This window comes from Dermacentor variabilis, chromosome 10 (assembly GCF_050947875.1).
Source record: "Dermacentor variabilis isolate Ectoservices chromosome 10, ASM5094787v1, whole genome shotgun sequence".
NCBI lineage: Eukaryota > Metazoa > Arthropoda > Arachnida > Ixodida > Ixodidae > Dermacentor > Dermacentor variabilis.
The window spans coordinates 130,664,593-130,689,043 of NC_134577.1; the positions used below are offsets into that span (position 1 = coordinate 130,664,593).

Consider the following 24,451-nt stretch of genomic DNA (forward strand, 5'->3'; position numbering starts at 1 on the left):
AAGCTTGCAGCGCAGTGGGTCCGTGCGGTGAGGAGAAAGAATTTCGTGCCCGCGAAATCAACTGTGCTGTGCTCGGACTATTTCCGCGACAGTGATTATCATCGGAGCTTGACAACGATGCGGGCAATCGGTATTCCAATTCCGGTGCCCACATTGATGCACTCGAGAAATGCGAACATTTGCAGACATGAACGTCCGGTAGCACAGTTTAGCGTAGCCGGATAGCCTTACGACCAATGCGGAAACGCGTTGTTGCTAGCTTTGCTAGGCTTGCGTAGCGACATTCGACGTACGGTTGCAGTTACCATAAAGTTACCGTGTTTACCACACAGCGGTGCTAAAACTGCCTAATATCTGTATGTCAACACAGCATGCAGCACGCATACCGAGTCTTGATCGAGCCACAATCGCAAAGTCGTCGAACCATAGTCTGAATATTGCACATATAATCCCCCTGGTCATCTCGATGTGTATGATAAGCAACTTCCATGACCGTACCTCGCAGCACTGTATGTGCGCGCTATGAAAGGCGACACTTATGTTCGCGATCGTGTAACAACACGCGAAAAAACCACCCAACTTTAGACAAGCAGCGGCAAGGTGCTTGACATCGCGGAATCAGCCTCTTTCACGGCGCGACAGCGCATGCTCCTTGCCCTAGCGGATTAGTCGCGAAACGTTTTGGAATGGTCGCGCGTGTGGCCGCCAGCGTTGCGAGGTTTGGCTATATATAGCCAAATTGGGCTACAGAAAATAATTTTTGGCGTCGACTTGGGTGAGTTGGCTACGTGGCTATATTTGGGCTACTGAAAATCTGCGACTTGGCTTTGTTTAGGCTATGAGTGGATACTTAATCCACGCTCCAGAGGTGACTCTCATAGAGTAGAAATAAAACTTGAAGGCTATGTTTTAAGGGGTGGAGACATCAAAATTTTCGTTCATGCGTTTGTTGATTCAAACGTTGCGTCATGCTTCAGGGAGCACGATACACACAGCGGGATTCATATATATCCGATACATAATTTAATAATAGCATTATTATACCGAGCGATTTCGGTTTCGGTTTCTGGGCTCCGGGGGGCGCGTTTACATTCGCTCGCCTGTGCAGCCGGTCGACTGCAGCGCCGCCCCCGCGGCACCAAAGGGGACTATATATCTAGGTAACTTTTCGCCCTAGGGGAGTCTAGGTCCCTAGTTGTTGTGTAAAAAACGTGCCTAGCTCCTGAAACGCCCTAGTCCCCATGCGCGCGCCACGGGGCCCATAGAAATATGCGCTAGCGCAGGGTTTGTGCCAACTCGCCGGAGCAACAGGGTGGGAGTTTCATTGCGCGTGCACGCAAGCAGCGCGACCACGAACGAAGCGATACCAAGGTGGAACAGCGGATTTTACGGCAATCGAAGCTGTGTGTGTGTGTGTGGATGGGTGGTGTGTATAGCACGACCACGAACGAAGGTGGAATATCGCGTTTTGGCGTTTGGTGTGCGCAGAGCAGTCGAGTTGCGTGTGTGACGCGTTTGTTCGCGCAAATAGCACGACCACGAACGAAGCGATGCAAGGTGGAACAGCGCGTGTTGGACAATCGAGTTGTGTGTGTGTGCGTGCGTGCGTGTGTGTCACGCGTTTGTGATGCGCAAAGAGCACGACGACGATCTCGTCTTCTAAAACTGCGCCAGAGCAAACCGATTGTTGAGTACTACATACGTACTGCGCGGGCGTTAAAACTAGAGAAACACGGGATTGCGACGCGACCAGCCGCAGTGTATAGGACTGTACGTACGTACGTACGTTTTTGTAATGTGGTCAATCTTAAAAGGACGATGGCATTTCTGCACCGGCGGAGAAGTGGGAAATCGTGATTAAATTTGGCCGATCATTGTCAAAAGCAAAGGCTTACCCTTAATTAGGGGTTATCCCCTACCTTCTACTGAAACTGCAGCCTCCAGTAGTCTTCATGCACTTTTGTAGTCCTGACACCATACGACGATACCCTCTGACGTGGGGCCCAGACTACTGGAGAGCTGGTTGATCAAGCTTGCACTTAACCTTTTGTTCTTTGATTATGCTACAGTGCTAGAGCGTAGTTTCTTGCTATTAGTAAACAGGCAAGACAACAAAGCATTGCTACTCTACTCCTGTTGTGGCTCTTCAGTCAATGACACTAGAGGGGAAAGGAATCGAGATCCAAGCCAAGTGGCAAATTGTGTTTAGTCAGTCTTAAACACCCTTAACTCAATGTTTTAAATGCCTGTGTGGTTGATACCTTGTCTAGTGGAACTTCTTGCCATCCCCAAAATGTGCATAGCACCAGAGGTATAGTTTGACAGCTGTAAGCAGTGCAATTAAGGGAGTGCAGTACCTGTATTGCAGCTTTACACCGGCTAAGATATTGAAGCTTGGGAGTATGTTCATATTTCTCATCTATAGTGTGGCAAGAACTTGTAATCCGCCCTCAAGTTCTGCTGGAGCACAAGCTACTGTTGCTCTTTTGTGCAGCTAGTGTCAGCAGACAAGCTTGCAGTATTGCTAGGTAGAAAAGCACTTAGGCTTCACGACCATCCAAGTCATAAATGAATAAGTGCATGGCTAGAAGTTGTAAATTGCAAGAAACAGTTCAAATGCCATTGAGCATAGTTGCGCTATTGCAATGTATCCTTCGGAGCATTGTACGAGCCATGGTAGTTCCCACATTGTGTTGAAGTGCCACACCAGTGACATATGATAATGATGCTAGCGTGATCCAGTGTGGCTGTACTTTAATGTATAAAAACTTTTCATGTGTTTTAGATTATATTTAGTGCAGTATCTGAAAGTTTATGCGCAGAAGATGATAGCTGACCTTACAGCCATGTTTTTTATACAGTCCTTCACTTCCCATCAACTTCAGCAAATCATTGAAGCCCCAAAATAACACATTTAATATTGGTACTCAGATTGAACAGTTTCAGTTCTATGTCTATGTTTCAGAGAACTGGACCAAACTTGAAGAATGAAAATTTAGCTACCTATTGATGCTGTAGCTTTAGGCTCTGCAGGAACCATTTATCTGCAGCACCCAACTTATCCCGTATTTGACGGATCATGATAGATGTGTGAAGAAGCAAGAGTGTTATGCAGAACAGTTTTCAAGAGGTAATGAACCTCTCCCATATAATTCATAAATAACTGGAAGGTTTCTCCTAAGGAAATGTTCGTGCTCTGCACTGTAACATTCACAAGTACCTCCCTAAGATAAGGTGATAAAGAGAGCTGGTTTTATGAATCTGTTGTATTTCCGCAATTTTGACATGGCATAAGCGAGGCCCAAGGCATAAATGGTACTGCGTGCTGCACTTATTGTACAGGTCAATAGTAGCCAATCAATAGCCATTTTATTGAAGATGCAAACTGGATCATATCCTAGGGCCAATTCACTGTCAATGAAAACTGTTATACTGGCTTCCTGCACTGTTTATTGATCATGGACTTCTTTTTGAAGTGCGATTGAAGTCCCTCAATATCTTAAACTATGAATTGCAACTGGGAGAATGTGTCCATTCATTAGGACCACACTTTTTGTGTTTAGCTCTCATCATTGTAAACAGCTTCATAATGAGAGGAACCTCAGACGAAATGCTTTTTTTCCTGGCATCCTTCTTCTGCCTTCTTTGTAAGCACAAACTATGGACATTTAAACAAGGTAATCTTGCATTTACCCTGCCTACAAGTGCCTCTTTTGACATTCATGCCTGTATTGCCTTTTCAGTGCCACTGAACCACTGAACAGTAATGACGAAAGCATTGTGCGGAAATATGCAAGGTGATCAGGAAATGTAAAATGAGTCATACCCCCGATTGTAGCAAACTGTTGCAGAGAAAACCCATGCACGTTTCTCGGAAAGTCTTCACAAACCTATCACATGCTTCAGACTGCTCCTGTGATTCAGATGTCTGCGATAACACGTAAAAGTAGGTTCTCACGGGCACATCTATTCTCTAATTCATGAAGTCTTCATTCCAGAGAGCCTCACCATGCCGCAACACGAACCCCCGTATTCATAAATGCATCTTAACTTGAAGCCCATGCTTGACTCGATTTAAATGACGCCTGTCATGAACACACCAAAAGAAACGCAATGAGCATCTTGGGCGCGTTCACACCATGCGTCATTTATATCAAGTCAAGCATGAGCTTCAATATGTATTGCTGAATACGGCGGTAAGACTTGATAAAGTTTGCTATTATTTATTTGTCCAATGTTTCAGTTTTCTCATCAAGAATATCTAGCTTTTTCTGAATGCTACCAATTTTTGCTTCATTCTCCTTTTCACCACATGTGCTTCATGGCAATCTCTTTCTCCTTTCCCATGCTGTTGGCCAACGTGCAAGTGTTGTCTATGCACTAGACAGTTACGATGTGGTCAGCAGGCTTTGAATTTCTCTCTTTGCTTTTGTGATCAAGTCTGCCTGACCATTAGATTACTGTATACAATGAAAACAAAGCCTTTTTTTTTCATGAAATGGGCAAGCACTTGCATCTCTTGCAAAGGATCTTTCAGTAAAGTTTTTCGTTCCTGCAATCACACTGAACATGCACGTCCATCATAATTTTTATGTATCTAAAACGCACCGCCAGAAAGAGTAACAAAAAGCAGCTATATTTTCAGATAGCACTTGTGGCTAAGAAAGCAACCCAAGACCAATTATGGATGGTCTCCATTTTTTTTTTTCAACATGTAAGGAGCATTGTGCACACACCTCTCAAGCATAAAGGCAGCACGTATGAGCCATGATGCCTCAATAGCTCCCATGTCTGATCACCCAAAAGAAGGCAGGCCAAACATAAAATTTGTTTTTTGGAAATTCCGTTTATTATAGCTAAAATTTTATCTTGGAAACACAAAAAGTAGTCTTCATTTCAAGACCGTGCAACCTCTGGCTGTATATTGCAGAGCATGAAAACATGAAAATATACTAAATTGAAATAGCAACAGCAAAGAAACACTGGCTTCCATCTTCTGCAATGCAGAAGAGAGTGACACTGTACACGGTAATCCAAAGTATGGACCCAACTTGGTCGTAGCATACATGCTCTGTGCTGATGTAACTTTAATTAGAACTGAAGTGTGGCATCCACTACTCGCCTGTGTCATCAAAGGCCATTTCATGTTGCCACACATTCTTTATCTGCTACCTGAAAAGATTACATTACACCATGAAGATGACAAAGCTCACATGCATTAAAGGAAAATTGGTTGGCTATCTTGTCTCCCACACAACTTCGCCAAATACATGCAATTAGTGTAAGTATGCTAGTTCCTTGCACTGTTTCCCATAACATCTTTGTTGAAGGTACTGGGTAACAATATCTCAATCACTTCACAAACTGTGGAGATTATTGTTAATTTTTAAAGCAAACAGCTTTATTTGCCTCTTGACAGCACATGGCATAATTTGTTTAATGTAAAAGGTTGAAGCAATTCATCGGCATGTGCTTCACAATGTGCCTTGCAAAGATTCCTCATTAACAAATATACTGTTTCGAGAGTTTTCATTTCAGTTTGCTGACACAATGATAAGAGACAGGAGGGAAGCTATGAAGCTGCTTGTCTCTCCACACCAAAAGCCAGCACCTATAGACTCTGCTAAAGATGTACTTCTCAAAATCTGGCTACTCCTTGACCAATCCGTGCAAAAATGTTAAATACGTGAGTCAGAAGTTATGTCAATCAGGCTGCTGCCACTCAAAGGGCAAAGCTCCTTGAAACAGCAAAGCCCAAAAAACAAGGAAATAAGAGCATGTGCGAACGTTTCATGCTTTATAATGTAGAATAAAGATTTCACCAACGCCAGGAATGACACGCATTAGTGCCAGCGGGAACATCGTCTTGAGAATGGCTCCTTGATTTGGATTACATATTTCAACTAACAATTCTGCTGTATTGATTTACAGGTTGTATTTATGAAATCAGCAGCAATTCTGCTCGTACAGTTTGAGAAATATGCCAAAATTGATGCATGGTTCTTTCACACAAGAATTTGAAGGACAAATTCTAGGAAGCGTTACAAAGGCAGAAACAGTGTTCGAAGGTGTCAGAATGAGGGCCATGAAATGAGGTCCTTGACTAACCGAACAGTGCCGCTGCTGCAGACATTTTAAGCATGAAATGCTTTTAGCTCCTGTTGTCAGCCACCTTCAATGAACCAAAAACCAGAGCCATTATCCTGGCACTCAAACCAGCTCATCCGGGCAAACAGTCAAGACTGCAATACATATGCTAGTTACTTCCCAAACATGTTAAAAAATATTGCTTTTGAGTTCTAAATATTTGCTCACAATATCACTCAAGCTGTAACTTCTAGTATGCTGAAGTTTTATTTGTCACTTCTAATAGCAACGTTCAGAGGCAGATACAAGGCACTGTACACTTGTCATTTTTTGGCACTGAGACACAGTTGCTTGTGCTCTTTTCAATGCCAGCAGTCCGCGAGGTCCACGGCGCATATGGTGGACCTAGACGAGACTTGCAATGGGGTTCTGTCTTTGACAGGGAACTTGCTTCCATATGGACCAGTGTACAGTTGCGTGATGCGGGGGGGTGGGGTGTGCCATTGCGAATGTGCGCTACACCCATTTTAAGATTGTGGCTAGTAACATCTACAATCAATCTGCTTTGTCGGCAGCCATTTCATGCTTACATCTATTCTCGATTACAGGAGAGCCAGTATTTTTTATTGTCACCAGAACAGCCTGAAAATGCTCATACAAAATTCTCCAAAGAGTGCAAGCGCTTCCGAGCTTTTTTAGTCTGTACATTCCAGCTATCTGAAATGAATCCAAGAAAGTAGTGGATGTTAAGGATATGATCATAGAGCTATGGCATATTACTTCGAGGTAGATGAAGTGGTACACGAAGATGTCCTGTGTATTCTATTTCAGTGATAACATCATAGTGAACTGTTGGATAGGAGAGATGCCGCGCTAGTGCGGCCAGCATCAAGTGCAATCAAAACGTGGCTTTGCTGTTGTTCAAAGCAGATATTGCATTCACCCTACAGCAGAAAGGAAACGAAGCAACACCTTCAAGAAGACAGTCCCCAAACAGCGAAAAAAAAAAAAAAAGGTTGGAGGACACTTAAGCTGCGCCTTTAAGAGTGGAACACGATAGCATTAAAAGATCCCTGGCTGCTTCTCACGCTTCCGGGCAACTGCAGCTTATGCTTCTGTAATGTTTCCCTTGAAATGCTGGTGGCAAACGCTATGCGCGAAGGCAAGCTTTCTGGGGCATGCCACTCCTAAGACATACCTGAAATGGCAGCTGGAAAAGGGGTTTGTGTTTGAGTTTCCGCGCAACAGAATGATGTTTTCTCGCATATTCAAATTACAATCCAACGCTATCATGTCTCAAAGTTGTGTGCAAGCCATACTTTATGAAATTTTGACACATTATACTTTGAGAATTTTAATTAGTTCAGTAACGCCTATATGCCACGTGGAGGGCCTGCACGAATCGGGATGCATGGTTCGGGATAAATTTTCTCATATGGAAAAGGTCGCCAACACCACTGCTGGATTTTCAGCGACACGGGGCCCTGAACGCTATGGCTGTTAATACCATTGTGAATCAGTTCCAGGCCAACAGCACATGTGCCATGGACAAAAAAAAAATAAATAAAAGTAGATGCACGTGGGCACTTCCCAAAATTTTTTTACAAGAAAGGCAGAGGAAAAACCTTCGCTGCTAAGGCATCAGATGAGTAATGTGTAAAACATGCAATATAAAGCTTAATTTTACACCCGACAACGATTACATTGTAACGTAGATTGGAGACAAGAGTCTTGCAAGATATACGCTTCTCTTTAATGGCGGGCCAGAACAAGAGCGTGCAGCTTACGCACTTCATCGTCTTTAGTGGCACCGACCTTTGCGTGCGCCGTCCTGCAGTGCGGGAGCCCCACATCTTTGTGTCAATTGCCTCCCATGAGAAGAGCGACCGTCTCGGTTCAAAAAGCTCTTTCAGCTACATAAGAAATGGAGCTCCTCAGGTGCATCTCAGCATTCAGGTATGCGTATAGTAGGGTTTCATGCGCACTACACGAACAACTTCAGCGGGAGGACGACGACGTAGTGAACTGGGCTCAGAACTGCAGGGGACCACTTCGTAGGTCACGTCACTGAGGCGGCGTGTAACCTTGTAGGGACCAAAATACTAGCGGATCAACTTTTCTGAGAGTCCATGGTGGCGGACGGGCGTCCAGACCCACACGCAGCCGCCGGTATTGTAATGGATGTCGCAACGACCCTGGTTGTATCGAAGGGTGGCGGTATGCTGTTGGCTCCGGATACGATGCCGAGCAAGCTGGCGTGCCTCTTCGGCTCTTTGTACGAACTCTTCTGCGTGTTCGCTGGTCGGGTTATTATCAGCCATAGGTAGCATGGCGTCAAATGTTGACCTGACGTGGCGCCTACACAAGTTCGAACAGCGTAAGCTATGTAGTCTCCTGTACAGCAGCGTTATACCCGAAAGTCACATAGGGCAAGATCGCGTCCCACGTCTTGTGCTCTACGTCGACATACGTGGAGAGCATATCAGCCAGTGTTCTGTTCAGACGTTCCATTAATCCATTGGTTTGAGGGTGATATGCAGTGTTCTTGCGGTGAGAGCTATGCGTCAGCTGGAGAACATCCTGCATAAGTTCCGCTGTAAATGCTGTAACGCGGTCAGTGATGAGAACAGATGGTGCACCATGTCGTAGGACGATGCGGCGTACAAAGAACTTGGCCGCTTCATATAAATTTACTTGCGAAATAGCTTCGGTTTCGGCGTACCGGGTTAAGTAGTCGGTAGCGACGACTATCCATCTGTTGCGCGAAGAGGTCACTGGGAATGGCCCAAGTAGATCCATTCCTATTTGTTGGAACGGTGCTTGAGGAAGGTCCACAGGATGGAGAAAGCCAGTCGGTTTAACTGGTGCTTTCTTGCGGCACTGACAATCATGGCAGGTCTTCATGTACCGTTGCACAGAAGAATATCGCCGGGGCCAGTAATATTTCTGTCGTATCCTTGCCTAAAGTCTTGGCGAATCCCAGGTGTCCCGCGCATGGCTCATGATGGCAGGCTCGCAAAATGTTGTGGCGTAGCGCCGACGGCACGACAAGGAGGTACGTATTGGGGCCGCTTCCGCAGTTTTTCCTGTAAAGGACGTTGTTGTGCAAGTAGTATGATGATAAGCCGCACATAAGCAAGCAGGGTAAAACACCTTCAACTCCTTGGAGGTGTTTGATCCACGGCAGCAGCTCAGCGTCAGCGTGCTGGTGCTCAACCATCTTTATGGCGTCGATAACGGCGACAAATGGCATGTCATGGTCAGGGTCCAATGAAGTCGTAGGGAGTGGTGCACGTGACAAACAGTCGGCGTCACTGTGCTTCCTGCCAGATCGGTAGACAACTGTAATATCATACTCTTGTAAGTGAGGGCTCCAATGGGCTAGTTTGCCTGAAGGATCCTTGAGGTTGGCAAGCCAGCACAGGGCGTGGTTGATCGCTCACAGCGTTAAAGGGTCTACCGTACAAGTAGGGTCGGAATTTACCAATTGCCCACACAACCGTTAAGCATTCTTTTTCAGTGGTTGAGTAGTTTTTCTCAGACTTGGTGAGACTGCGGCTTGCATAAGCAACGGGTCGTTCCGCACCAGCTTGCCACTGCACAAGCACCGAGACTCTCATTGCTGGCATCAGTATGGATTTCAGTGTCAGCGTCTTCGTTGAAATGAGCAAGTATCGGGGCCTCTTGCAAACGCTTGCGCATTTCATTGAACGATTGCTGCTGCTCGTCTGCCCAAATGAAAGGCGCATCATCGCATGTAAGCCCTGTTAGAGGCTCAGCAATTCTCGAGAAGCCCTTGACGAAGCGCCCATAATATGCGCACAAACTAAGGAAGCGTTGGACAGCCTTCTTGTCTGTGAGTGGTGAAAACTCAGCGACGGCAGCTAACTTGTCGGGGTCTGGTCGGACGCCTTGAGGACCAACGACATGGCCAAAAAATTTGAGCTCTTGGAACCCGAAGTAGCGTTTTTCAGGCTTGATGGTGAGGCTGGCAGTATGGATCGCAGGACACCCTCGAGTCATGCGAGATGTTCGGCAAACGTGCTCGAGAACACAACGACATTGTTTAAGTATACGACGCAGGTTTGCCATTTGAGTTCAGCAAGCACGGTATCCATCATCCGCTGAAAGGTGGCAGGTGCGGAACAGAGACCCAAGGGGAGAATTTTGAACTCATACAGCCTATCAGGTGTCACAAATGCTGTTTTTTCACGATCCTGTTCATCAACTTCGATTAGCCAATATCCTGATTTAAGATCCAACAAAGAAAGAAACTTGGCATGTTGTAGACGATCCGATGCGTCGTCGATTCGTGGCAATGAATAAACATCACGCTTGGTGACACGGTTCAACTTTCTGTAATCTTCACAGAAGCATAGTGTGTTGTCTTTCTTTCTAACACTACAGGGGAGGCCCACGGGCTGGTGGATGGCTGGATCACGTCGTCTTGGAGCATCTCTGTAAGGATGCTGACGGACAGGACATGCAGACTCGTCCGTAATAATGCGGTGTTTTGTGATACACTTGCGCCGCACTTTGGATGACGTTGAAAAACAGTCTACAAATTCATTCGCGAGACTCAGTAGACGGTCTTTCTGATGGTCTGGCAGAGCGACATTAACGTGAATCCGTTCTTTTAGGCTGGGGAACCCAGACTGCTGAGACGATGCGGTTTCCAATGTGGCAATGTCAGTAACGTTAGTGATTTCGTGAAGAAATGAGCTCAGTTCGGCCATGTTGTTCCTCGCGGTACACGCCGATAATCGTTGCTAAAGTTTGTTAGCAAAATGACTGAACATTTGTTTTGCACCTGAAGAAGCCCTCTGGCTATACAAATGTGGCGCTCAAGAAGCAGGGGCATGTTTGCCTCAGCAATTCCTTCGGCGGCGTCCTCCATGTCGCATTGGACAAGGGTAAGCATGCTGCTCTTGGGTCGCAACGTGATGTGATCGTCAGTTACGCGAAGCGCGATGTCACGGTCGTTGTCATTACTGTTCGCTATGGCTTGCGTAGTAGTGAAGCTGACTCTAGACTCTTGCAGGTCGATGATGGACCGTTCGCCTGAAGGAAATCCATGCCGAGTATAAGGTCCTTTGAACATTCAGGAAGATTGACGAAGTCGCCGATGTACGTGAAGCCCCGAATGTTGACTCGTGCCGTGCACCGGCCCATTGGAGTTATGAGATGACCTCCTGCAGTACGAATCTGAGTTTCGGTCCATTGCGTCGAAACTTTGTTCAGTATACGCGCGAGATTCTGGCTCATAACAGACGTGTCCGCACCCGTTTCGATTAACGCCATGACCTCGTGGTCATCTGTGGTAACTGGTACGGAACTACACTGCTTTCTTTGCGTCTCAATTACGTCATATCGCGGTCCTTGCAGTGGAGGATCTTCAGCGTTCGCAACATCAGCGGCCTCTTCCTCCGCAGGTCGTTGGACTCGGTTTTCCCGGGAGGCTGGGCTGAGTGAGCGACATCTCGTTGCTCTCAGCTTGAATAGGGGGCTGGAAGACCTGTTTCGGGCGGGTGACGGTGACCGGGGTTCACGGAATCGTGGGGCAAAGCAAACGAGGTATGCGTCAATCTCCAGGGCGCATTCACCATTGCACGGGCACGGCGCATTCAGTGAAAATTCACGGAGCCCAGCTCATTGGTAGGGACACGCCCTGTAGAGGTGATCGGCTTCACCGCAATGAAAACACAAGGGCCTCCAGTCTGCGGAGCGCCATACGTCGCTCTTGTGGGGTGGGTGTGTTTCAGCCATGAATGGCGTGTAACGAGGCGAGTGTCTTGTTCAACGGCGCGCACACCAAGAAGGTCCAGGACGTCGCTCACATCGCGAAAAATCGGGGACAACGAACTTCGTGCAGCTTCTGTATACGACATGCGAGGTTGTGGCTGCCGTATCTTGTGCTGTGGTGTCTCGCTTCGCTCTGGGACTTGGACTGCCTGCCTGATTTCCTCCCGGACGACCTCAGACAGAGCAGGTCGCTGTACCGATGCTGGAGCCACCTGAAGCTTTCGAAGCTCCTCTCGAACGATAAGCCTAAGGAGCTCCCACAAGGGATTAATATTGTCCAGGGATATAGCGAGAGAATCACGCGATAGGGTCGACACGTCGCGGTTCTGCCTTGTTCGCTGCTGCAGTGCCTTTTCCATCGATACGGCTTCCGCGAGAAACTCTGCAACAATATTTGGTGGGTTGCGTATTAGGGCACCGAATAACTCTTGCTCGACACTGCGTATCAAATTCCTTAGCTTCTTTTCTTCTGGCATGGACGGATCTGCGCGTCGGAAAAGTCGGCACATACCTTTGAGAAACATTGCGACGCTTTCGTTCGGCCTCTGTACTCTCGCCTGCATTGCAGATTCAGCTCGCTCCTTGCGATCGAAGCTGGCGTATGTGCTGATTAGCTGCCGTCGGAATTCGTCCCATGTCGATAGGGCCCTGCCTCACGGTTCTCAAACCAGGTCCGTGCATAGTCCTCGAGGGCAAAGTAGGTGTTGCGTAGTTTGCGCTCTGTAGTCCAGACGTTGAATTCTGCGACACGCTCAAAGTGATCGAGCCAGTCCTCTACATCCTCAAAGGTGTCCCCATGGAAGGACGTGGGGATTCGTCGCTGGTTGAGGACAACCTCGGTCGGGGCGGTCGATGAAGAAGGTGGAACCAATGTATTCATCCTTCTGACTTGATTGCGTAGAGGCTCGTGCTCAGGTGGCAGTCCTTGAAGTCGACAGCTTTCCGTACCTGCACGGGAGTCAGCTTGACCAGACTTCGTACTGGGCTTGTAGACGGCGTTCGATCTGCGAGTGGTAGCATGTACCCCACACCTCCGCCGAAAAATGTAACGTAGATTGGAGACAGAGTCGTGCAAAATGTATGCTTCTCTTTAATGGTGGGGCAGAACAAGAGCGTGCAGCTTACGCACTTTATTATCTTTCGTGACGCCGACCTTTGCGCGCGCTGTTCTGCAGTGCAGGAGCCCCACACCTTTGTGTCAATATGCACAAATTGCACGCAGAATTGACGTCGACTTGGGGTGAAGGTCGCTTTCCGAGTTCTGCCTGGTGTTGTCTACAGGCAACAAACGCATTGGTGAAGAAGCTTACACAAACATTTTTCGTTGTCCTTCACTGTCTTTAGTCTCTGTGTATTTTCTACATATCCACCAAACCTAAATCTTTTCCTTAGGGTTTTTCATGTTTCATCCCTAACAGTTAGTGCCCATTACAGTGTTGAAGATGTTTGCATGTTTTTTTCTTCTACGCACAGCACTTAAAGAAGAGCCATCCTGTCAGCCACCTAGGTCTACTCCTTTTGCTCAACTACATTTTTTAGCCCAATGATGAGAAAGACTTCTCTAGCGTACCTGAAGGTCATGAAGAAGTAGAACAGGATTACCGGCTGCGCGATATATTTGAAGACATACTAATGATTTTTTTTTCAGACAAGATTGAAAACATGTTACAAATTTATTAGCTTTCTTTTACCATTTTTTATAAGGCTATGGAGTAAAACTATCTTCATCCTCAATTACTGACTGAATTCATCTTTGATAGCAGCAACATTCTTGTATCATATAGCGTGTGTTGATGTTGGGCAGTCCTTCCACAATAACAGCCTTTAGGGAGTTTTTATCTATGTGTAGCTGTTCGTTATTCTCCTTCCCAGTAACCCCCACCATACATAGTGGCATGCAGATTGAAGTATTTGGAACTAGGGATACTACATCGAGGTTGATGTGGCTTCAGAAATTTACCACCGGACACTCGCGAGCCATGCAGATGTTGTGGAAGCAAATAAATTATATAGGGTGGTGCCTAATGACATTGTGCCCAAAAAGCTTTACTATGTCACCTGGGGCTGCTTGGCTAAGGCCATAATTGGCTTTTGAGGGTTCTCACTCGTATCACCCCCTACCTCCTGGAGGAACTCAACCACTTGAATGGCACCTTGCCACAGGCATCAGTTATTTTTTGTCACAGATGATAATTAGACACGATTGCTTGTCTCACCCTGAAAACAATGTGGTTCGTGACATTTCGAGAAGGTGGTGATCTCCAAGTTACTGTGGTCAGTGTGTAAGGCGACTAGCACAACATAAAGTTCCATCTCGTGCATCAGGCAGAATGCTGCTATTTCCAAATAAATTTGCTAAATAGGTCACAGAGGTGATTGTGAAGCTGAAGTCGAGTGCTTAGACAGATTGAGAATGTTAATGGTTGTGGAGATTCAAAGCCGCATCCTCAAATACTTTGCGCAGCTTGCATGACAATGTTGACACTGGAGCCTGTGTCCTGTGCACTAATATTTCACTGTTTTGTATGGCTGCTTTTATAGAATACGAAAGCCAAACTTCTCCAGGTTTAAGACTGGTTTTACGACAGCTATGACAGAGCCAACTCCTTGGTGCATGCTTATGGTGACGAAGCCATAACTCCACACTTTTATGGATTACACAAAAACTGAACAAGCAAGCCCTATGAGCCAATTCCTGCAGTAGACCATACCCTTCAGATACTACAAGTCACAGCTTGGTGTATGAAAAATTGATGCCCAAATTCAGGGTTTTGGCAAATCCCTCAAAATTACAGAAAGTTCTTGACCACCTTTACAGCACCGTTCCGTTGGTTTCGCTTTAACTGCTCATGCGATTTGGTATCTGGTGTGCCCCAGATCAAACACAATGGTATATGAATGATATTCATCCAGAACTTATATGTGTTGCTTGTCATATGGTAGAGGTTATCAGTTGGTGCTCAACTAAACATGAACACAACGAACTCTGCAGTACATTTGAGGGCACCCACTGTGCAAGAGCTGCCATCCACAAAGAAAAATGTAAGTTTGGCATCACAATAACATCCTACTTGGGGCACATGAACGAAAACAAGCTCAAAGCTGTCACAGACATGCCAAGACCATCCTCCAGAAATACTGCTGCTAATGGGCATGACCACCTATCTAGGTTTATTCGCTCCTAACATGCAAACACTACACCCATTGTCCAGCATGCTGTTTTCAAAGCATGGTTTGTCTGGAACCCACACAGGTTCCAGAATTCTCAAAATGGAAAGAAATACTTTCTTCAGATCCAGTGCTTGGCTGGTGCTCCTCAAAATGAGAGACCAGCTGCTAATCACAGCTGATGCTTTGTGCTGTGGTCTAGTTGCAGTGCTCAGCCAAAAGCAAGACGATGGGCAACATGTTACTAGATACGCCTCAAGATATTTTGCAGAGACAGAATGCCTGGCTATGCCCAGATATAGAAAGAAGTGCTTTCTTTCTTGCAAGCTAGAGATAAATTCTATAAATGGGGCAACAATCTGTTTCCCAATCTATAAAATGAGCACATGATTGATGCATTATGAGGCATAATGTACATCTTAGGCAAAGACTTTCCCGCAGCTGATACACTGTGAAGTTCTCATGTGAAGGAGAATAACAGGCACCACAAGGGCCTACCAAGATTGAAGGCTATGCATGCTGCCTCTCCCCACCTTCTTTACAACAATTGAAGAAAGAACAAGTGCTAGATTAATGCTGCTGCCAACTTTGCATTTTCACTCGAAAGAGCTGGACAAGGTGTTGCAAACTCTGAAAGAATTCTGGCTTTACAAGGACAATGTAGTCCAAGACATGTTGATATTTTTGCAATAAAACCATCGCGCCCAAGAAGCTACAGGAGCTTACCCACCCAGCACTTCTCACTTGAAGGCCACTTTGAAATCAAAAAATGCCTATCAAGATGACAAAGTGCTGCATCATAAATACATACAAACAGCAAATGTCTTCAAGTCATGTTGTACATGCTAGCACCACAGGGCTAAGAGAAGGGTGACACTCCTGCAATTGGGATTCCGAGAAAAGCTGTTACAGAAGTTCACTATGGACATATTTTCTATTGGAGGGGTGTGGTGGCTCATCGTCACAAAATACTAGTAAGGGTATCCTGAGCTAGTACTGGCTAGTTTGACAGGACCTGTGGTTGCGACTCAATGCCTCTTTGTTTTCACAAGGCGTGCAATAGTGTAGTGGTCGTGAACCGCAACAAACTGTAGCTTCCAAAAGGGCGCAGCTCGCTGTTTGCAGAATTCATAAGAATTCCAACAAATGGCGTGCAGTCCACGCTACCAACAGCGCAATGATCTCACAGAAGCCACCATAAACTTATCCAAGAACTCCCTTGAGACGTCAGGTGATGCCTACAAGACATACGATTATAGACTGAGCCTTCTGAAAAATAGCTCCTCGCTAGTGCAAATGCTTACGAGCCAAAGGCTTAGGACTACACTTCCAGCTACTGCAAACAGCTTCTTTCCACAACTCCCGGACCCGAGGAAAATGAAAGTGCATGAGCAAAAGTGCAAGCAGAAACAGAAAACTTACTCTGATGTTGGGCATGGCATACAAGATCTACCCAATTTGTATCCAGACATTAATGTCCGAGTAGTTGACCTGGAAAATGCAGGCACACTTCAGCAGCCAGGAGATAAGCCCAGGTGATAGTGGATAGACACGGACAAAAAGACCATTCATCTCAAACAGGACACAACGAGTGCCACTGCCTCTGGCTGCATAATCAAGGGTTCGATGAAAGTTCGACTGGTCAGGCATGGAAACGAAAAAAAAAAAAACGTGATCTAAGAAATAATAGTCACACGACTATTATTTGCCGAGCATGCGCAGGAACATAGTCACAAGATTGACTGGGACAATGCCACTGTTGTTGCCAAAGAAAAGAACATGTCATCCTGGCGGCTGCTAGAATTGCTAATCGTTCAATTGACGCCAGCTACGATGAACCGGACACCAGGGACTATGCCTGCCATTTACACATGTTCATTACGTCACATGCTGGCTACATAAGTGACGACGATTTCCTGTCCTACTCAGTGAACAAGGAACCCGTGTGTAGTTCCAAAACGTCGGGTTATATATCAGACTTGGTCAGTGACCGTGAACCCCCCCCTTCATGCCTCTGGCTAGGGGAGACGAACACAAGCAGCCACACGACTGTACCGAAGAGGTTCCGTTTTGTAGAGATCCTGGGCATCAACACCATAGAAGTGGACAATGCATAACACCAGCTAAGCAGTAAGCAACATGACCCTTTTTATACAGGGAAGGATGTGCTACAAAGATGCTTGTACTACTGTAACGCTAATGTGCATGCTTGTAGAAAATTATCACAATAAAAAACTCACCTCTTGCCTTCTGCTCAATGTTGAGGCTACCATTCTGAATCACAATTACTTTATCCCACCTAGCTAACAGTTTGTCAAATCTCAACGAGGTTTTAATAAGACTCTTGTCTCAACTACCCGAAACGCCAGTCTGTGTAGTAGTGTTACACAGTGTTGGGTTCAAATCTGCCATAATCATGAATCCGAATGAACTTGCCCACATTTCAGTTATTCTGCAAAAGTATTTGGGATCACTTCGTTGCTTCTATATGCACTGCGGCAATCACAGCTGTGAAACACATTTAGGTCGTACTGAAGATGTCAAAGACCATGCAACATATGTGCTGAAAGGAGCAATGACAACTTACGACATTGACAGATGCCATTCAGATGAGTGTTGCTGTGCCAGTCGAAATTGCTGCTTTGACAATGGCTAAACTTGAGACAGCATACCATGAGGCAAAGTGAAAAGAGAACAAAGGTGCATTTTTCAACTACATCACCTCATTGCTCCAATGCCCATGCATTTGATAATTCATTCATACAATGCGACGGCCTAGGCAAAGCCACGTTTGGATGAACCAATGTCTGCTTTTAAACATCACAAAATTCCACTTTTTCACGCACCAACGAACAATTGGCAGGTTTGAGGATTTACGAGTGTCAAGAAATAGTGAATCTGTCATTCATGTGTTTACACTTTGTCTCATTATCTTCGTATGATCAAGTGTATGCTTGAAAGCGCAGACACTACACTGCTGGCCTGCTAGCTAAACGCACTTTCAAGTGGCAGCTGGTGATAGAAATCTTCGAGCATTTGTCTATAAAAACGCTCGCGTAGATTTCGCGGTATGCTCATGCGCTTTCAGTGCAACGCACTGCGTGACACCTGCCTGTCAGGCCGAGCAGGAGAGCGCCAAGGGACGAAACACCAAATTGTTCATTTGGCACTGTAAATACGTATGTCTCTATTATAGTGTGCCTGTATATACACTTCGACGACGGCAATGATGCCACCGCTTGCAAAGTCGGCCAATATAAAGAATGTGTCACAGCGTTCGCTTTCCATGTGTACAATCTAACACGGCGAGTCTCTTTTCTCATGCGGAAGCAGCCTTCTGGATCTAAAAACATTGATATCGCGAGCGCAACAGAACAAACGGGCGGTAGTGCGCATGAGGTTAAAATCGTAGTCCGCAAAATATGGGCTATAAATAACGGCTCAAACACGTTAGATGGGTGTCAATTTAAGGCGTGCAGTGCATTTAAAGCGTACTTTTAGCGAGAACTTCAGGCGGCGTGAAAAATGATGCCTAAGCATGCATAAATAACAAAAAAATTATGTACGTCCCAGATGAGTTGAAAGTGGTCGCGAACAGCTACCTTACCTGTCTATGTGAATGACAGGTGCAGCCTCTGAGCTTCTATACGATTCATATTCGGTATTCTATTGGGTACAAGAAAGAGTTATTACGAGGAAATATAAGGAACAGCTGGGGATAACCAAAAAAGCTGAGATGTACCATTGAAGCTCCCATGCTACGCTCATATCCAATTGACAGGAAGCCGCCATGGCACATTTTGACTACCGGAAATAGGTGGCGCTTAGAGCCTTAGAATTAAGAGTTACATAAAGAAATGTTGAAACAGTTTTTCGTTTAAAATATTCTACGTGTTGCTTATTTTAATTGCCAGTTTTCGTTTTCATCCCTTGTCTAGAGAATCGCCAACAAAAAGCACAATTTACAAACTGTTGAGAACCGAAACCGACACCAGGGCGACGCACTCTTTGCGGGTAGTTTTATTAACCTTGATCAATGCCTTGATGATAGTGCGCCGAAGCCAGCACATGCGTGCAAAGGCGATGGATGCTACGTTCATGAGAACAATATCTCGACATCGGTCAATGCTGCATAACATAAGCTTGCAGCTGTAGTTTTCACACATTTTTTACACATGGTATGCTTCGGTTCTTTTCGGATTTACTCTCCGACACATTTTAAACTGTGCCACTACGCACATGCCAACATTTCAAAGGCGATGGATGCTACGTTCATGAGAACAATATCTCGACATCGGTCAATGCTGCATAACATAAGCTTGCAGCTGTAGTTTTCACACATTTTTTACACATGGTATGCTTCGGTTCTTTTCGGATTTACTCTCCGACACATTTTAAACTGTGCCACTACGCACATGCCAACATTTCGTCACAATTTCTTTAAAGCGGCATTTAGTTCATCGAGTACACCGACAAAACATGCGTGGAAACGCTTTCGAGCACCTGTCTCAGCAATCCCGCCTCCCTCCGCTCCCGCCCCCCCCCCTTTTTTTTTTTCCTATACCGCCGCTAATTAATGCACGTATGAGTTAACCTCCACATACAAATCACTCGTGGCGTGTCCCTTCACTCCGAATTAAGTCTGTGCAGTAAACTTACGTACGTACATGTACAGTGCTATACATCGCGGCTAGTCGCGTCGCAATCCCGTGTTTCTCTAGGTTTAACGCCCGTTCAATACCTATGTAGAATCCAACAGTCGGTTTGCTCTGGCGCAGTTAGAAGACGATCGTCGTCGTGGTCTTTGCACACCACAAACGCGCCACGCACACACACACAACTAGATTGCGCAAAACGCGCTGTTCCACGTTGCATCGCTTCGTTCGTGGTCGTGCTGTTTGCGCGAACGAACGCGTCACACACGCAACTCGATTGCTGTTTGCGCACGCCAAAACGCGATGTTCCATCTTCGTTCGTGGTCGTGCTATTTGCGCATACACATTCGTCACACGCACAACTAAATTGCTCTTTGCACACACCAAGCGCGTCACACACACACAACTTCAATTGCCGTAAAACGCGCCGTTCCACCTTATATCGCTTCGTTCGTGGTCGTGCTGCTTGCGTGCACGCACAATGAACCGCCTACTCTGCTACTCCGGCGAGTTGGCACAAACAATACTACCACTGATACATGCTGATACTACCACATACTATCTGCGCTATGGTATATTTCTATGGGCCCCGCGCGAGCGAGCGCATGGGGACTAGGGCGTTTCAGGAGCTAGGTGCGTTTTTTACACGACACCTAGGGACCTACGCTCCCCTAGGGCGAAAAGTTACCTAGATATATAGTTCCCGTTGGTGCCGCGGGGGCGGCGCTGCAGTCGACCGGCTGCACAGGCGAGCGAATGTAAATGCGCCGGATCCCGTTGGTGCCGCGGGGGCGGCGCTGCAGTCGACCGGCTGCACAGGCGAGCGAATGTAAATGCGCCTCCGGGGGCTGCTATGACGTCACAGAGGAGGAAACGCAACATGGCTTGCTCACGTGGGCCACAAAAAATAGTGACGTAAAACTATGCTGCGTCGTCTGCTCGCGCATACGCGTGCTCTGCTAGCAGAGGTCAACAATTGGTGATTCGAAGTGCATGTCACGATTATTATAATTATTGCGAAGAGCGACAACAACGGTAAGAAATTATTGCGGCTTGTGAGAGTCGGTGATTCATTCCGAAGCGCCGTTTAGCTTTGAGTGAACCGGAAAAGGCCTAGCGACGATATCGGCGGCGCTGAACGATGAGAGGCGGTGAAGCTGCCGTCGGTGTCAGATTGACCACTCCTCGATCGCTGATTGGCCGCTTCGCCGTACGGCTGCCGCACAAATGGGTCCCGGGCCCGTCCTCTCTACGGCAAGGAAATCTCGCCTTTCGCGAGCAAAACCGCCGTCGCACGGGCGCCCGCGAACGGCAAACGGCGTGCGGCGAGTTTCCGTGCCGGCAACGTGGACGGGCCCTCACATCGAGAAAGGCCAAGCGAACGAGAGACCGCTCCGAGCTGCCGAACTATGCGACTATGCGAGGAGAGAAGCGGGCAACACGAACGCCGCTTATCCTGGTCCCTTTCGGAGTCGGCCGGCAACTCGCCGCACGCAGTTTGCCATTCGCGGGCCGCCGTGCGGCGTTCGTGTTGTCCACTTCTCTCCTCTTGTGTCCGTGTCTGCACGCTTTCTTTGCATTAAGAAAGGATTTCTATATGCCTGTAGCTCGGTCACAGTGGAGGCTATGCTCGGTCGCTCGGCTCAGCAGGCTCCGTAATCGGCATTTCATCGCTACTCATCATACGTCACGTTTTTGTGCTAGTGTGCTATGACGTCAATATTTTCGTTCCTCCTCTGTGACGTAATAACTGCCGCGCTAGCGATGAGTCTCGACAACGAAAAGGAGTTTTTAATGACTTTTTGGAGCTGAATTAAAATTATTTTGAAATGTTTGCAGAGTCCAATACCTCGTTCTGGGTGTCCTTGCATACGGAAGCAGCCTACAACATGCTTTTTATAGCCTCGAAATTTGGTGTCCCAACCCCTTTTAGCTGGCTGAGCCAGCAGCGTGGCTGTGCGTGTGTGCGCGAAATGCCCCCGCCCCCCCCCTCCCCCTCAGTGCATCATTCTTTGAGCCGATGATTTTATCCTTGACGAACTTAAATTTACACCGCGCTTCACAGTGCTAACATTTACTCCAGCAATGTTGTCTCATCTTCGTCTTATCCCGACACCCAATCACCGGGCATCGGGATGAGCCTCGGAGTGGAGGGCGTTTCACAGTGCACTGTACTAACATGGCTATGCTGAGAAACCGAGAGTAATATGGTTGTGCCATCGTGGCAGCGACATAAAAGAAGGGAAGCCTGGGTAAATGACACGCTCCAGTGTGTCCAAGGCAAAGGTGTCTGGTTGAAGTATCGCGCTAGGCACAGTTTCTGACCTAGTCCGCGTTTCCCACGGTAAGCTTTTTACTGTCATTTTCCTTCGCGTGTGAAATGAACTTTAATGCGATAGGCGTTAAGGGCCCCATATTTGAAGGTAAGGGGCCCGTGTCGCAGAAAATCCGGCGTCGACGCCGTGGCTGTGTGAAAAAATTATCCCGAACCACGTAGGCCGGCCCTTCGGCTGGCGCATATGCATTACTGAAGTAACTGATTTTCTCAAAGTAAAACGCGGCAGAACATTCGTAAAATACGACTTACACTCACTCTACAGACATGATAGCGTCGAATTGCAATTTGATTATACGAAAAAACTATGTTTGTTACGCGGAACCTCGAACACAAACCCCTTTTCTAGCTGCTGTTCGACATCTTAGTAGGTGGGCGATGGTTTGGGCTAGTTGGTTTTCCATGAGACTGAGTGGTGCAGCGCGAATCAGGACATGGGATACAGGAAAAAAACGAGGACAAGCGGTTACTGTCAAGTAGGATCGGCGCGCCCCGCTCGGTTCCATGCAACACCATACAGATGGCACTCTCCTCCGCAGCATCGGCGGCGCCTGCCATGCGAGTGGAATGAAAAAAAAAAAGAACCAGAAAGCTCGCCTTCATGCATATTTCGCCTCCAGCGTTTGCAGGTTAACATTATGGTTGCATACACTGCAGTTGCTGGGAAGGGTGAGAAGCAGTCAGGGATCTTTGAATTCTATCACATTCCACTCTTAAATGTGAATATTAAAGAGCTGAGAGCCAATTTTCATGGTACCTATTTTTTAATGCAATGGAAAGTTTGCTAGTCAGAGTGTGTAATCATGAAGTGGTAACGCGGTAAATACCGTGGAACATTTTTTTATCAGAATTTTTTTATCTGCAGTGAGGATGTAGTATTTCACTGGCAGCTGGTTGGCAGCGGTGGTAGGTGAGCGCGATAGTGATTACACGCCGGCATTAGTGGGAGTAAGACGACAAGTGCGGCCGTAAGTGTGACAAAGTAGTTTGTCTAACAATTCGACGTTCCTGCGATTCATGTTTTCCTAAGTCCTAAGTACTTTTGCGGTAATAGCTACGTGTTTTCATTGTTTCCTGCCCAACTGCTTTGGTATTTAAAAAAGTCGAAGTGAAACCAATCGGATTGAAAACGAAACGACGATTTTACGCGTGATACGCAGTTCAGCGTGTTGCCGTAGCCATGCGTGCGCTTTTGATTTCCGAAGCATAGAATAAAGCGCAAGTGTCTAATACTATAGCAACTGCAATCTTAAGCAATATTTGTTGTATTAAATAACAGCCGACTTACAGTAATCGCATAGACTACATTCGAAGTACCAAGATTTCATTGCCAGGCCTCGCCACTTACTGGCCTTTGAGATATTCTTTGCCAATTTTAAATTATAATCCCTACTTCAATCCCGAACAGCGTGCCTGTTTCTATTGCCATAAATCATGATCAGTTCATTTCCATCAACGTCCCACAACACTTTCTGACCAGTTGTCCTCCAAGCGTCCTCCAAGTTTTTTGTTCGTGCTTCCATTCGACATCGAGGGAGACCACGAGGGAGATTATGGAGGTCTACTATATCAGGAAAAAAGGGTCGCGTTGCGTAAGCAGGCCATCGTTAAATTTGCATGACAGAGAATTTGAATTTTTAAGCCGCCTCATAGTGTAACATTAGATTACAGGGTTTTGTGTTTTTTTTCCTGTACTAATGACGCCATTGATGGGAGAGCACGTGGCTATGGGTTGTGTACATGAGTTTGCGTATGCCTTCGAATGAAGTTGTGAGATCAGCGCTGTCCTGTGTGTTCCTGCCTTCTGTCTTCGTCATATTGCACTGCCCCTTCAAGATGTTTAGCTGTTGTAGATGTAAAGGGTCGACCGTCACGGACATTTTTTATGATGGGTTGTACAAAAAGCGATTACCGCAGTCGAATGCGAAAATGTATATACAGATAAAACTGAAAATAACAATGGCTATATTTGGCTACAAATTTGTTTTGCTCTTTTTTGTGTTTGGCTACATTTGGGCTACAGTTTCTCTAGCTTTGGGCTACTCCACGTTGTCCGACCTGGCAACACTGGTGGCCGCACGCCGCAGTTTCCCGGAAAAAAAAAAGCGCTCGGTCGCGCGCTGCTGCACGCACTTGTGCCGTGCACAGCGTTGAAACTCTACTGGTAGCTAGACGTCGGTGCGGTGCCGAAAACGTGCGTAACGTAAGACCGCAACTCCACTTTTAAAGAGAAAGCGGCCAGGGCATCGTCCGAGTTGTTCGGACTACACCGTAAGCCAGGTAGTTGTCGCCTTTCATGAATGGCTCGCTAATTTAAGGAAACACCCCTGCGTTACACTTGGGCGACACTTAAGTACATCACGTTGCTGACGAAGTCTTCTTGCAGCGTCGGTCCTCACTTGCT

General features: G+C 46.5%; 1 long non-coding RNA gene across 2 annotated transcripts; it reads right to left on the reverse strand.

Moving 5' to 3' along the window:
- Positions 1-5,373: 5,373 nt before the first annotated feature.
- Positions 5,374-18,886, reverse strand: LOC142560960 (uncharacterized). Of its 2 annotated transcripts, XR_012823496.1 has the most exons (5): positions 18,800-18,866; positions 18,665-18,723; positions 17,645-17,714; positions 16,480-16,548; positions 5,374-6,804 (listed from the first exon to the last, which is right to left on the reverse strand). It is a non-coding gene; the product is annotated as an uncharacterized LOC142560960 (long non-coding RNA). The 2 variants fall into 2 exon arrangements; XR_012823495.1 differs by having other exon boundaries at positions 18,665-18,886.
- Positions 18,887-24,451: the final 5,565 nt, after the last annotated feature.